Source organism: Stenella coeruleoalba (assembly GCF_951394435.1).
Source record: "Stenella coeruleoalba genome assembly, chromosome: 1".
Taxonomy (NCBI): domain Eukaryota; kingdom Metazoa; phylum Chordata; class Mammalia; order Artiodactyla; family Delphinidae; genus Stenella; species Stenella coeruleoalba.
This window is the reverse complement of record NC_137169.1, coordinates 100,988,976-101,004,538: the sequence shown is the minus strand read 5'-3', so window position 1 is coordinate 101,004,538 and position 15,563 is coordinate 100,988,976. Positions and strand designations below refer to the sequence as shown.

Sequence of the window (15,563 nt, the reverse complement as noted above, 5' to 3'; positions counted from 1 at the left end):
CAGTAGTTGTGGCGCATGGGCTTCGTTGCTCCTGCGGCATGTGGGATCCTCCCAGGCCGGGGATCGAACCCGTGTCCCCTGCATTGGCAGGAGATTCTTAACCACTGCACCACCAGGGAAGTCCCCGAAGCAGGAGCTTTTCAAGTGAGGCAGAGAGGTGTCCCTGGGCATTCTATGTGCTGGGGACCTAGCTGGGAAGGGAAGACAGCTGTGTCTTGACTGCCAAAGCTTTATTTACCATTCTCCAGAGCTCCAGGTCTGCCCTGTGGGTATTGGAGCTTCTCAGAAGGCAGAATGACATCATGAAGAGAACACTGGATTAAGAGTCAAGAAACCAAGGAATCTGCCATTTCCTAGCTCTGTGATCTTGGGCAAGGGACTGCCCTGCTCAGGGTCTCACTTTCTTCCTCTGTCAAATGAGAGAACCAAGCTTAATGACTTTTTTATTCCATGAGAGGCAAGTGAAACAATCTGAGGATAGAAGTGTGGTTTCAAAGCAGACTATGAGGCTGTCTGCTGGGGGAGGCCCCACATCCTTGGGCTTTTTGCTTAACTGCATCTGGCCACGTACATCGTATGCACGTATTCACATGCGTGCACACTCTATCACACCCCTCCGAGCCATCCTCCACTTCCCACCAAAAGGTGATAGGACTGAAATGCTTCTGGGATCCACAGTCCCTGAAGGATAAAGCTAAAAGTCCCCAGCCTGGAAGAGAAAGACCTTCATAACTCTGCAGTCTCATATCACAAACTTTATAACTAGGTGTTCAGGCCCTGGCCATGCCGCTGTCTCCCTGGTCCCAGCTCCCCTACTACATCGTGTAACCTCACATATCTGTTCCTTGGCCCGTGGGGCTTTGTCTGCCTGGAATGCCCTTTCCCTCCCCTTGCTCACTTGGCAAACCCCTATTCACCCTTTAAAACTTGCTCTAGAATGACCTTCCTTAGCAAAGCCTGTCCTCATCTCCCATCACCCCTTCTCGTGCATACTTCTCTCCATGCCTGGGACACCGGATGTAGCCACTGACTTACGTGACTCTCCCCCACAGAAGGTAAATTTCTCGAGAACAAGGACCGTGTCTCAGTGACTCTTGTACCCCAGATCCTAGGACCGTACATGGACACAGACTACCTGCAGCAGATGTTTGTGAAGCTGGCCACTTGCATTTTATTAAGTCTTCTGATTGTGACCCCTCAATAGTGTTTTGGGAACCAGGGTCTCGTAGAGCTAAATTAGCTGCCAGAAAAGAATTGTCCAGCACAGACTGGAGGACTGTCATCTCCTTGTAAATTCCCAACTTTCCATGAACTCCACACCAGACTGTGGGAAGACAGGTACAAAGATGGGCTTCTCAAACTTGCCCAGCAATGTCATGTTCATTAAGTTGTAGACTCAGAATTGAAAGGAATCCTAGAAGCCACTGCAAACTTCAACCAGGGCAAAGCATCTCAACACGGCAACCCTGACCATTGCTCATCCAAATTCAGTGGGACTCACCACAGCATGAGGGAGCCTATCCTATTCTTGACTGGTTGTTAGAAAATGCTTCCTCATTTTACCCATATAATCCCAGCATTCCCTGTGCTCTTGTCTCAATAATGTCTCATTCTAATTAAACAGTCTAACAACCAAGAATAGGTGAAGATGCAATTCAAAAATGTCCTGGAATTTCTCAAATATTATTAAAAGTCAATCAAACAATAAACTACAAACAACTTCTCACAATCCTCTTTCCCAATATTTCTCTTTTGACCCTCTACTCAGTTGCAGAGATCCCCAAAACTTTCCCTCTTTTAACCATTTCCAACCAAGCCTGCAAGCAGACAGCAGTCTCTTTCCACAGGGCTCCACCACCACTTGATCTCTGATTGTACAACTACTGTGGATAATCTTAGCCTTTCTAGCTTTTTTAATTTTCTGTTATTTTCTCCCTTACCTCACTCCCCAGATTCTGCACTACAAAAGAAGGCCCAGGAGCTTCCTTGGTATTGAAAAACGATTTTTTATTCTTTTATTATACCTTGGTGGAAACAGAAGCACCCACATGACACGAAGCCATCACACTTTCCCTACATCTTTTCTTCTCCAGTCTACACAGTCCCCATTTCTTCATCTGACCCTCAAATGGCACAGTTCCCAGAGCTTCACCATTTTTATATTATTCTTGGATAATTCCCATTCTCTTTAAAAAGATGTGTGCATAACTGAACACAATAATTCAAGTGTGGTTTCACAACACAAAGCACTGTAAAACTTTCTATGAGGAAGAAACTTTACTAATGAAACTGAAGAATGCATTACTTTACAGCATTTTCTACAAAATGAAAGTACAGCCCAGTTCAAAACCGGACACACTTCCAGAGGTGGCCACTACACTCCGTAGGTGAGGTGTGATGTAAGTGGCATGCGGATGGATGTGTGCCTTCGCGCGTCAAGCCGGGGCTGAGCACTCACGGGCAAGCCCCTGAACGGTGTGATTGGAGGGGCTCTGAGGGCATCCCCACCTCTCCCACCAAATATGTCCCACCACCAGCACACATGTTACTCAAAGGCGTTAAAAGCAGTTGTTAAGACGCAGCTGTGTCACCAGGAAGATGATACCCTCAGAACTTGTTATTTATCAGTGTCTTAGCTCGAGTTGAGATTTTATTGGCTACCGCTAAAGGAAGTACGGAAAGGCGTGGATTTGCCGCAGTGTAAGATGGTGTACGTCCAGGGGGAGCACGAGGTGAGGCAGGCGTAATGAGAAGAAATAAAGGACACATCTAAAGGGAATGACAGGAGCCTCGTAAGGGGACAGCACAGCCCACAGGGAGCACTCAGTGGCCAGGCTTGTAGCTCGCAATGAGAAGCCGCCCGAGGAGGTGCCCTACTTGGCTCGGCCTCCAGCGAAGCACACGGCGAGGGTGCCCTCTAGCGGCAGGAACAAGCGCTCACCGCCCCTCACGTCTGCGTAGAGCCGCACGGATTTCAATGTTCCGTTAGGCTCCACACTAGTTCATTCAACAAATATTGGTTGGATTCCCATTATGTGCTGAACACCACGACAGACACTAGGGAGACGTGTGGCTAAGACATGATCGCTCTCTCAAGAGGGTTTCAGCCTGGTTGAGGAAGTCCCACCAGTCGTGGTAGATGTGTGTGAAGGACGGTGGGCGTGCAGAGGCAGAAGTGGTGGGTCAGGAAGGTCTTCCCAAGAGAGGTGACCCTCCAGCCGAGATGTTTGCCAGACAGATAAGTGGGACACAGGCCTTCCAGACAGAATAGCACAGACTTGAAGTGTTCTTGCCCCATCTGGGAGAGAGGGGGAAGATGGGGTCATGGCCAGAGAGCTAGCTGGGGGGGAGTAAATTGGGTCAGATCATGGAGGGTTTGGCCTCCATCCTGAAGGTGAAAGAAGCCACAGAGGCACAAATCTGTTTTACAGATTTAAAAGGATTTCTCTGGCAAAGGAAACAGAAGCTGAACTGCATACAAAAAACCTGAGGGTCTAAATTGAGGATCCAGATGGCAAGGAGGAAGAGAGGTGAAGGCAACAGGGTCTCCAGGCCCGGGTTATGGATTGGGTGTGGAGGCTAAAGGAAATAGGGGAATCTAGACTAATTCCTAGCCTCAGGCTTGGGAGGCTAACTTGATAGTGATGTCATTCATCAAACCAGAAATTAAGAGAAGGAGCTGATGAGGAAGAAAGACAGTGAGCTCAATTCTGAGCACGTAGGATTGGATGTGCCTGAGGGACAACCAAGAGGAAATTTCTGGGAGGTGACTGTTAGCTGACTATTTAGTCTGGAGCTCTGGGAGCTAATGTGGGGTTATGAGCAATGTCTGGCATTGGAAGAGAAAATGTCTTTTAAGGTGAGTACTCAGTATGAAGAGAGAAAAAAGCTGAGGGCAGGCCCTTAGGGAAAGCTAATTTTTAAGGGGCAGGCAGAAGAACAGCTGCCCCCCACAGAGACTAAGAGGAAAGACTGAGGTGGAAGGAGAACCAGAAACGAACTGAAGCCATGGAAGAGAGCTTCAAGAAGGGTGTGGTCAACCTCCTCCAATGAGTACCAAGACTACAAGCCTTGCAGTAAGTTGAAGAGTATGTGGAGCTGAGAAAAGGAAGGTGGGTTTTACAGACACACGGCTTCATGGCCTCTTCGATGCGGATTCTGAAAATACCAGTCTTTCCTTTCTTTCTACCACTCAGCATCCAGGACTACCCAGGTAAAAAATTTCTTGGGGAATGCAAACCCTTAGTTTGATAACATCCATCACAGGACTGTGATATGAATTCAATAAAATCATTTATGGAGAGCACCTAGAAATTGCCCAGCACACAGTAGACACTCAAAGCTAGCTCCCTCCTGTACTGTGATAACATAACTAGGAAAGTAAATCCAACAGGATACAGACCTACGTTAGGTCAGCTGGTGCCTAGGCTGACTGGATCATGGCTCCCACCACTGAACGGGGTAACCGAGAGTGGGCCCAGGTCAAGTGGACATAATCTCCACCAAGTGGGCATTGTAGTGCCTCGTGTTCAGCAAGGGGGTCAGAAATTGGATCCTGAGATTTAGATCCACTCTGACCTCAATGACCCATCACAACAGTGGTATGAGGTAGCTATTACCATGATTCCCTGTTGACAGATGAGGACATTGGGCTTCTAAAGAGTATGTAATTCTCCCAGTGCCACACATGCTTTCTTAGGAAACAGTGTCTGTTTTCAAACGAAGTCATCTCCTATGTCCCATCTGAAGACTTAGGCGGACCAGAGAGGAACAGGTACACCCACACCCATTAACTGCACTGGACACCCCGAGCCAAAGCCCAATTTTTTCTCAGCTCTGCAGCTAGTTCGTTATCTCGTGTTTACGAAGCTCCTCTCACTGCTCAAGGCCTCAGTTTCTGCATTTGGAAATGGGATGAAATAGTCCTGCGCCTCCCCCCTCCCTCTAAGGAGTGGCCATGCTGAGATCATGTCTGACTGTTGGCTTGGGCAGAGGGAAGCCCAGTCCTTCTCCTCACTTCAAGGGGACGTGCACATTCAAAAGTCCAGACCAACGGCGTAGCGCCTGCCTGATCACATCACTCATGCCTGAGGCCTAGGACAAATGGGAACTTGGGGGTTTCGACAACGGTTCTCCAAAATGAGCAGCACGTAAATAAAAGCTCAATTCCAATGATAAACCTTCAAAAGGAAAGGTGCCAGATCAACTGGCCAAGGCTCAACTAAACTCCAGTGAGGTCTGCGCGTCACCGTGTGAATCTCAGGACCTGAGTTCTTTACTCTGCCGTCATCCCTAACCTTATCCTTTCCTCTGATTTTAATCTGGTCCCAAGTCCAAGTTCTGAACCCAAACAAAGAAGGTGGGGCATCTTTATTGGATATAGTGTAAAGAAATCTCTTTATGGGGTTCCTCTAACATCTCACACCGACGGCTCATCAATTTCATATATTCTCCAACTCTCCCACCAAGTCCTCCTTTCCTTTCACCCACTCTCACTGTCCCTTGCCCTCCTCCTACCCTAGCATCTACACACACACACACAAACACACATATGCACACACACATATATGTGCACATACATGCAAACACACCTCTAGACATTCCAAGCTGTGGAAAGGAGTGAGCCATCCCTAGGCCATCTCAGCACCTCAGCCTGCAGAAGTGACACTCATGTGCCTGGAATGCTCCCTGGCCACCTCTTCACTGAGCCCATCCCTTCCTCCAGTCTACCTGCTCCTGAGAACCCACTTCCTCTCGAAGGTTTTCTTACATTAATCACGTAAGAGCGGTTCCCCTGCTCCACCCTGCCTCAATCTGTATCTTAAAGGTGCTCCCACAAGCTACTTTCTTACCTCAATTATTCACTCACTGCTTTTTCTAACCTCCAAAGTACTCTTAACCTTTATGTGTAATTGACGTTTATTCTCTACTGGCAAGTTATGTAACTTCCTGATGCCTTCCCATGGTCATGTGTGTGTCCATGCTTATCTGTCAACATCGCAGGGAGGGTGAGTTCTCTGTGCAGCACCAGATAGGCATAATAAGGAATTTGTGAAGATGAAAACAGCGATGATCACATTCGACAATTATTCATTGAGCTCCTCCTATTTGCTCATCAGTGTGCTAATTTTGTTGGGATTGGGGTTGGGGTATGAGAAAACCATGAAAAACTATAAAGCACAGGCCTTACAAGAAGAAAATAATATCAGTTCCTCACTTAGCACCATAATTCAGAGTTTAAAAGCTTTCTCAAACATTGGCATTTGATCCCTGTCCCTTGAACATAGCCTGCTGTGATATCATTGTTCCTACTTTACAGTTCAGAGATGTTCATGCCTTGCCAAAGGTCACACAGCACAGAGTGCCAGAACAGGGAATCCTGACCCCGGATCCAGGGTTCAGGGAAGCAGAGGAAACAATAAACCCCCAAACACAAACCTCTAAGGGCAACAGACAAAATGGTAGGTGATTGAGTACCAAAAGGATATGTACAGATGACACACATTGAAGGTATCTGAAGAATTAACATGAGGGAAAGTTGGCCATAGTGGAGGGTCTGGGGGCGGACAAGATAAACACTGCCTAGAAGCGGCCTCTAGGGACAGCACTGAGTTGCTTCCCATCAGGCCACATGTCCTCCGCTCTGGGACAGAATCACGCTGCCCACGTCGGACGCAGAGAACAGCATTAGCATTCTCCAATAAATCATTTTCTGGGCACAAGTATTAGGAAATAGTCTGACTTTAAATGACATCTACATCCTGAAGGAAACTAAAATTGGCAGCTTCTATTGCCATGACCCATTAGTTCTTCCAACTGGACTCCCCAGGACGGGACGCTTGGCTTCCCTTGCTGATCCAGCCCACGTCCCACCGCTTGGCACTCCCCACAGCCCGGCCGCTCCACACTCACAGAACTTCCATACCGGAACTGAGCCTGCAAGTCCATTTAAATTAAGATACACGTGTGTGCACACGTGAGTATGTGTGTATGCGCACCCACGGCCATTCCACCGATCCTCATTCTCCAGGGGTCTCAGATGTTATTTAGGCTAATGTATCTTTCGTTTGCATGAGCCTAAGACTGACCAATGTTTCCTCTGGTCGTGGGGATCTCTGGACAGAGCCATGGACACAGGGACCCAGGGAAGCCAAGCAGCCTGGCATCGGGGGTGGGCACGGCACCTGGAGGTTGGTTCTGGACCTGCAGCAGCCCTGGGGCGCTCAACAGCAGAGTCTGTACATCTCCCATCTAACTTTCCACCATTAACATGGCTTCACTTCCTTCTGTGCCCTCCTCTCGCCTCTCGCTGAGCAGCTCTCTGATTCCCGAAGCTGAGCTTTTCCCCACCTCACGGCTCCTGCTGTCAGAGCACCTGCTTCTCTCGAATGCAGGCTCGCATTCGGCCAGCCTGGCCGCCCTCCCCTCGCATGTCGTGAATCTGCAGCTTCAGCTCCCGTGGCTATTTCATTCTCTCAGTGTTTTCTGGTTCAGAATAGTTAGAGGGGCATCTCACTTGGTCTGGCTCACCATTTCAAACAACCAAGTCACTGGCAGGCCCATGGGTTAGTCGCACTTAGGGTAGATGCCCTGTCCGATCAGGAGCCAGGCTGGCGCACAACTGAAAGCTTTGAGTCGCTCACACTCACCTCGCCTTTCCCCCAAACAGGTGACCGGAAGCCAGGCCCTTTGTATCTCACACCCGGGACTCCCAGCCTCTCAGCCAAACCCCTGCTTCCCACACAGAGCCAGGATTTAAACCCTGGCTTTGCCAACAATGTTTTTCTTTACAAATCTTTATTCTCTGGTGCTTCTGTTTGTCTATTTCCATTGTTTAGTTGACTCATCAACCGACTGCAAAATCCTCAAGGCCAGGGAGGACCTCACCTTTCCTGTGAATGACGAAACACTGAGTATCACATGCCACTCGTGCCAGAGGCGTGAATGAACCATCACATTAATTAATTTACGGAGGAAAAAAGACTGACCTGCTGAGCATCACTGTCTAAAGCAGTTAGCCTGCAGATCCCTGGACAAAGGGCCATGTTCCTCTGCGCAGTTCTGGCTTCAGGGCCCACAGCTCTGCTTCCCCAGGGCCTTCAGGCTGCAGGCGACTAACCCTCAGCTACCCCAGACACCCAGGCCCGGAGGGTCTGAGGAAAAGTCTTCCCTGTCTTTTAGATTATGCTGCTTAGAGCCCACATGGAAAATGAGCCGTTTATTTGATCACTGGAACTCAAGCCAAGCCCAGAAAAAAGGGGGTCAGGAGCACATTAAACAAAAGAAAGTCTCGGAAGGGGTTGGAGGGTGGCAAAGAGAAGGCAATCCTAAGAAGTTCTTCAGTTCAATCCACAACGGGGCCTGTGTTCCAGGCCTGGTCCTGTTGCTACCCTAGCTGTGTGTCCCTAGGCAGTCTAAGCAACTGTGACCTTCACCTCCTTAGTCCTTCCTTCCTCCCAGGGTTACTGTGAAAGTCAAATGTAATCATAAATATAAGACGGTGTCATTAGCATCATCACCATCACGAGGCACATAACTGTGCCCAGCGTGGCTCGGAGTCCCTCGGGGTTCTGCCATCCAGGACAGACACACTCACCCAGACATACAGGCCGGAAACACGGACAGTGGGGAGAAATCAAAACAAGATGCAAACACTCATGTGTGTCTATAATCACGTATCAAATGACGCTAAGCGGTTGTTTAGTTTTAAATGCGGGATTGTTTACAGTGTGGAGCCCATACCCTAAGCACACGATTGACTTGAAATGAAGAGAAGAGAATAATAGTGAACTGCCATCCCAGTTCCACGTTGTTTCATTTCTTCCTCACAGCAGCCTTGATATTACTACCTCCTTTTCTGCAGAGAAGGAAACCAAGTATGTATGCGAGCTGGGACTTGAACTCCAAAGCTGAGACTCGTTCACTCCAAATGGCCTCCCCCTTGAACCTCGGGTTAGGAAGCTTAGAGATGACCCAGGCCAATCACCCTTCAGAGCAGTCATGAAAACCACAGCTGGTTTCTCTGATGGTGGGCAGCTCGCTGGGTCCCGGACCTGGGACCATCAGAAAGGTGGCTGACCACTCGTGCTGTGGAGGGCCAATATTCGCTCCTAGAGAATCTTCCTTGACAGCTTCACAGAAAGGGACACACATCAGTGCCCAGAGAAACCTTAACAACCTAACTGATTTTCACAATTGTCATTCAAATGCCAGGCAGCATGTTCTGTTTTATGAATGTAAAGAACAGAACATCAGTGACATCAATGCTTAAACAGAAGGTACATGGGAAAGGACTAGTGAGCCAGCACTGCAGGACCCAACAGTCTCATGAAAAGCCAAAGGAAGGCTGTTGACTTGTGAATCAGTTTCCATGTCAGGGCCTTGGCAGGAGGGAGCCTCCCACACTCATGGACTGGACTTCTGGACCTTCAAAGATCCTAGAGCCCAAGCCCCTGCTCTTCTCCCCCTGAAATCAGGGGTCCTGGGGTCAGAATGGGCGCTTCGTGGCGAGGAAGGCATAAAGTGCAAGTCCAAGAGGATGGTGGAAAGGCCAGACAGAGAAGTTGGTAAGGCCCAGCGGGTAGCACTTCATGCCAGGCCGAAGGGCTCTCGATCCAGATGCGGCCCTGTGTCTGTATGTTCCTGCTGTTTACAATCAGCAAATCCATTCTTACGGAGTTGGCTTATGTTTGCTCGGTGGACCAGCACCTCATGCTTTTCAAACATGTGGAAAATGGGGAGGAGATATATATATATGTATATGGGGATATATGTATATGTATGTGGGGATATATGTATATATATAGCTGTACACATCACTTTGTTATAAAGCAGAAACTAACACACCATTGTAAAGCAATTTTACTCCAATAAAGATATTAAAAAAAAACAACATGTGGAAAATAATGAAAATGGCTTTACTAACTGTGGTGACTTTGGATCACAGTTTCCCCTGAGAAGACAGGAAACAAGTGGGGGCCCATTCAGGACCAAGCTGCAGGACAGTCATCCCCTCCAAGAACCTGGCAGGCCCGCTCAGGCCCCCAGCCTGCTCCTCTCCAGTGACCCAGGGAGAGGAACTTTCCATCAAAGCAAGGCCTGACTCAACCTCTCCCAAGCAAACCAGACACCAGCCACCGAACTGCCAGCATATTGAGAGGCTTCCAGGAAAGGCCCATAAAACCTTTACTGTAAATTCAATAAACTGGATTTCCAACATGGTGGGCTTAGGAAGCCTGGAGCCACACTGCCGCCTTCCACCCCCTCTGCCATCTGCACACACACAGAAGTAAGCGTTCCAGCCCAGACAGAAATGCAGCCCCACTCTCAGCCCCGTGCCGGTCCTCCCATTCCCAGGGAGCTTCTACATGCTCTCCCCACACCACCAGCACCACTGGACCAGCTCAGGCCAGGATGCAGAGGAGCCTTGTCCACAGAACCTCCAGACGAACGATGCTTAGCCAACCACAGGGTGTGAAAAACAAGCCCTCCAAGGCCCTTGAGCACCTTCGGGAACTCAGCTCCTTGACACTTGTCAGAGCCCATCACCTGCCTTTCTGTGCCCCATACCATTAGTCCCATCAAGGACACCCAGCTACTAAGACCACAAAAAGGAAATATACACACACCACAACATTCAGTCTAGATCCAGAAGACATTTGACTCAGGGTGATGGAGTCACAGCATTTCTCCCTTTCTTGGTCAAAAACCTCAGCCCCTGACCCTGATCCTTGGCTGAAGGCCTCACACTCCGCCCCCAGCACTGACACACATGAATTTCTCCCACACCTTTCACTTTCTTACCCAAGCCCCAGCCTCACTCTGGAGTCCCAGGGCTGAGTCATTCAGGGCATCAAACACGCATCTATGTGCAAGCTGGCCTGTGCTCTGTGTCAAGATACAGAGGCAAAAGCAGGCCTTGAGCTTTCAGTCTGCACTTGGCCCGCTGCTCCAGGGCAAGGTGGGTATCAGGGAAGGTCACGGCAGAGTCTGTGCTGGGAAACGTGGCTGAGTGGACCAGGACGAAGACCTTTGGCAGGGCCTAGGAAGTCTGTGTTTCATCAGAAAATACAGCAAGCACCTCAAAACTCTGGAATGGGAAAGGACTTAGAGGTTACCCAGCTCCACACTTGGCATTGTGCAGGTGAGGAAACTGAGGCACAGGGAGGTGAAGTGCCTTGCCCAAGTTCACACATTCATTCTCTCACACAATCAGTAAGCCAACTACGGGTCAGGTGCAATGCCACAGAAGGCTGGCCTCCTGACTACAGAGCACTCACTCCCCAGCACTTCCTGCTTCTGAAATAACAACGGCAGGGGCCCACAGAGCGTCTAGGGCACAAGGTTGTAAGGCACGTCATGGTCTAGCATGAGGACACTGGATTCACAGAAGACTGAGGTCTATGTGGCCCTAGGAAGATGGCCTCCCTTAACTTTATCTCTTCTTTGATGCAATACGTCCGGTAATATCCATATCTATTCCCCACTTCCTCATTTGCTGCAGTGTCAAACGAGATCATATGTAAAACTGTGAATCCCCATAAAAGGGAGGAAGTGAGGAAGAGATAACAAGAGAGTTAGGTTAGCACTGGGAGGCTTGGGCAACCCCAGCGTCCATGAAGAAACTGATGCGAGTTCCAGGTCCCCACTGAGCACCTGGGTGATTCTCCACAGACAGGTATCCTGCCTGGCCCACCCGCTGAACCACTGCTGTCTGAGGCAGTTTCTCAGGAAGCCGAGACTTGCCAGCATGATCCACACCCGACTCCTTCCTAGAGCAGGCCGAAAGTGAAAGGCATACTGTGCATTTCTCCTCCGGGTGATACGGTTTCACATTCCTTCCTGCCTCTTCGCATGAGGACCTCGGAATCTTCTCTGCAAGGCTGTCTAGAACACTTCCCGCCCCGGCTCAGACACACGGGCTGTGGATATTTTCCACATTTTTTTTAAACTGTTTTTTTGGGAAACTATTTTCCTCCAGCCCTGGACCAAGGACAAACCAATCAGAGCTTGCAGTTGTGAGTCCAGAGTGCAGCCAGACATTTGCGGGGCACCAGCACTGCCTGTACTTTTCCATGAATGGAGGGAGGGGGCCGCAGCCGGGTGGGCTTCCCTGGGAACGCTGCCTGGTGGCCTGGCATCCTGGAGATTTTCCCAGTTGGCTTTGGGGAAGTTACTCCAACCTGATCCAGTCCAGCTGTGGCGGACGCCCTGATGGGTGTGAGCATTCATACTTTCATCCCTGATTTTTTGTTTGTTTATTTATTTATTTCTGGCTGCACTGGGTCTTTGTTGCTGCGTGCGGGCTTTCTCTAGTTGCGGCGAGCGGGGACTACTCTTCATTACAGTGCACGGGCTTCTTATTGCAGTGGCTTCTCTTTGTTGCGGAGCACGGGCTCTAGGCACGCAGGCTTCAGTAGTTGTGGCATGCGGGCTCAGTAGGTGTGGCTCGCGCGCTCAGTAGTTGTGGCTCGCGCAGCCCTGATTTTTAAACAGGAGGTGGTCCTGATTCCCCCAAACCAGCTTCCTCTCCCTGCTGGATCTTCATGGTAGTTCTTCAGCCTGGGTGATTATCTGCACATCTTAAATACCCCAGGCTTTAGGGCTGGCTGGCCCCACCAGTAACCTGTGCTCATACCTCAGGCCAGCCCCAACCTAGCATGAGATGGAGACTGAACTTCTGCCACCAACAAGACAGACTGATGATAGAGGGTTTGGAGGGGACATAGGCTGTATGAAGAAGTGGTTAAACACATGGAATTCGGGGTCTGACATACTCAAGTTCAACTGGCTCTGCCACTTTCTAGATGTTGTTACTTCTTTGGGTTTCAGTTTCCTCACCAGTGAAAGAGCTAATACGACTTGCCTCAGAGAACAGGAGGAGATAGGATAAATAAATTTAAGCAATATATATATAACGTACTTATCGCTGGGCCTGATACAGAATTGGTGATGTACTGCAATTGTGAACAAGAGGGGCAGGCTGAAGCATACGACATACCCACCCTCTCACTCCAGAATTATGATCTAGTGAAAGCAGAGGGGAAGATGAGGATGAGGGAGGCACACAGAACAGCACAGAAGGACAATCTCTCCACTTTAGGAGCTGCACAGGAGAGCTGGGGTTTTGTGGCCAAGGCCTGTGGGGAAGAAGAGGTGTAGTCTCTAGTCTGGCTCTTAGAGAACTCAAAGAAACTGGAGTTTTCAGTGAGCTCATATGTGGTTCAAAAGCAGCCTTCCAATTTGACAACCTAAACCCATGCCCCAGACACGATCCATCTTGCTGCTGGGCTAATCCCCCTGGAACACAATGGGCTTCTTTCTTTCCATCCCCTTACTCCACTCCTCAGGTTCTCCTACCACTCCCGCCAATGCCCATTTCTTCCTGCAAAACCTTGGAACAAAACTATCACTTGACACACTATTTTTCTTAAGTGCTGGCTGGCAGAACAATATGTGTAGGGTAATCATTCCAGTTATGCTAAAATATAAATATTTATCAATGATTAGAAAACTATATGCCAAGGTTACTATATTCCAAGGTTAAGAGTGATTACCTATTGTCTACAAGGGGTGGAATTAGAGGTGATTTTTATTTTCGACTTCATGCTTTTCTGTATTTTCCAAATGAACAATTTTAGGTTTTATAATCATAAAATATGGGACTTTCCTGGTGGCGCAGTGGTTAAGAATCTGTCTGCCAATGCAGGGGACACGGGTTGGAGCCCTGGACCAGGAAGATCCCACATGCTGTGTAGCAACTAGGCCCATGCACCACAACTACTGAGCCTGCACTCTACAGCCCGTGAGCCACAACTACTGAGCCTGCGTGCTGCAACTACTGAAGTCCATGTGCCTAGAGCCTGTGCTCCACAACAAGAGAAGCCACTACAATGAGAAGCCCGCGCACCACAACGAAGAGTAGCCCCTGCTCACTGTAACTAGAGAAAGCCCACGCAGCAACAAAGACCCAACGCAGCCAAAACTAAAAATAATACATTTATTTTTTAAAACTCATAAAATATAACTTTTTAAGAAAACAAAGTTCATCACTTGCTTTTTTACATGTACATTAAATCATGCACTCTCCTGCTTAAATCTTTTTGATAGTTTCTCATGCACACAGAATAAAATTCAAACTCCTTTCCCATAGCCTACAAGGCTAGACATGACCCAGACCCTCCACATGCCTCCAGCCCCATCTCCTACCTGTTCTTATCCTCACCCACCAGCTCCAGCCTTGATGGCCTCCTCCTCGGTGAGAATCGCAGCTTCACCACTTACTAGCTGTGTAATCTTAGGCAGCTTACTTAACCTCTCTAATGCCCTAGTTTCCAATTCTGAAAGAAAAAAAAAAAAGACAATAATAGTATCGGTATCTATCGGTGTCTAATAGTATCTGTACTTTATTTTGTGTTATTGTCAAATAATGTTCCATTGTATGCATATATCTCATTTTATTTATCCATTCATCAGTTCATGGACATTTGGGTTGTTCCCATTTGGGGAACATTTATATTTAATGTAGCTACTAATAAGGTAGAATTTACACTTACCATTTTGCTATTTGTTTTCTATATGTCTTACGGGTTTTGTTCCTCTATTACTGCATCACTGCCTTCTTTTATGTCAAACAGATATCTTCTAGTGTACCATTTTAATTCCCTTGTTGTTTCCTTTCATTTTTTTAGTTATTTTCTTAGTGGTTGCCTTAGTGGTGGAATATTATAATTAACATCTTAACTAAAACATTCTCATTTAGATTAATACCAACTTAATTTCAATAGTATAAAACTTTGCTCTAATATGGTTTTATTCACTCCCTGCCTCCTTTGTGCTGTTACTGTCATATAAATTGTATCTTTATACCTTGTAAACCCATCAACACAATTTTGTAATTATTGATTTATGCATTTTCTTTTAAATCAGATAAGAACAGAGTTACAAACAAAAATATATTTATACTGCTTTTTATATTTACTTATGTAGTTACCTTTACGAAGTTATTTCTTTATGTGGATTCAAGTTACTGTTGAGTGTCCTTTCATTTCAGCCTGAAGGACTCCCTTTAGTATTTTTTGTAGGGAAGTTCTAGTAATTTTTTTATTAATTTTTTGTTTCTCTTGGAATGCCATAATTTCTCCCTTTTTGAAGGAGGGTCTTGCTCCATATAAAATTCTTGGTTAACACTATGACTCTTTCAGTACTTTGATATGTCGTTTCACTGCCTTCTGGCCTCCACAGTTTCTGACATGATGCCAGCTGTTAATCTTATTGAGGAATACTTGTATATGATAAGTTGTTTCCCTCTTATTTTAATATTCTCTCTTTGTCTTTGACTTTCCACAGTTTGACTATGACGTGTGTAGATATCTTTGAATTTATCCTACTTGGAGCTTGTTGAGTTTCTTGGATGGAGCCCTCTATGTACATCTCATTCCTCAGATATTTCTTTCAAGTTTGGGGTCAGTCTCTTGCCCTAAGTGGTATCACTGCCTCAAGTAGCATGATGTTAAACAACTGCAGCTGATTGTTTTTAACAAATACTCAAGGGACAGAGCTTT

General features: G+C 47.6%; 1 long non-coding RNA gene across 1 annotated transcript in view; it reads right to left on the bottom strand.

The window, feature by feature from the left end:
* LOC307192930 overlaps nt 1-15,361 on the bottom strand; it is a 97,025-nt gene extending 81,664 nt beyond the window's left edge. Inside the window, exons 1-2 of the long non-coding RNA XR_013830197.1 lie at nt 14,993-15,361; nt 14,209-14,339 (exon numbers count right to left, since the gene is read on the bottom strand). This is a non-coding gene — a long non-coding RNA (uncharacterized lncRNA). The remainder of the gene's footprint in view (nt 1-14,208; nt 14,340-14,992) is intronic.
* Nucleotides 15,362-15,563: the final 202 nt, after the last annotated feature.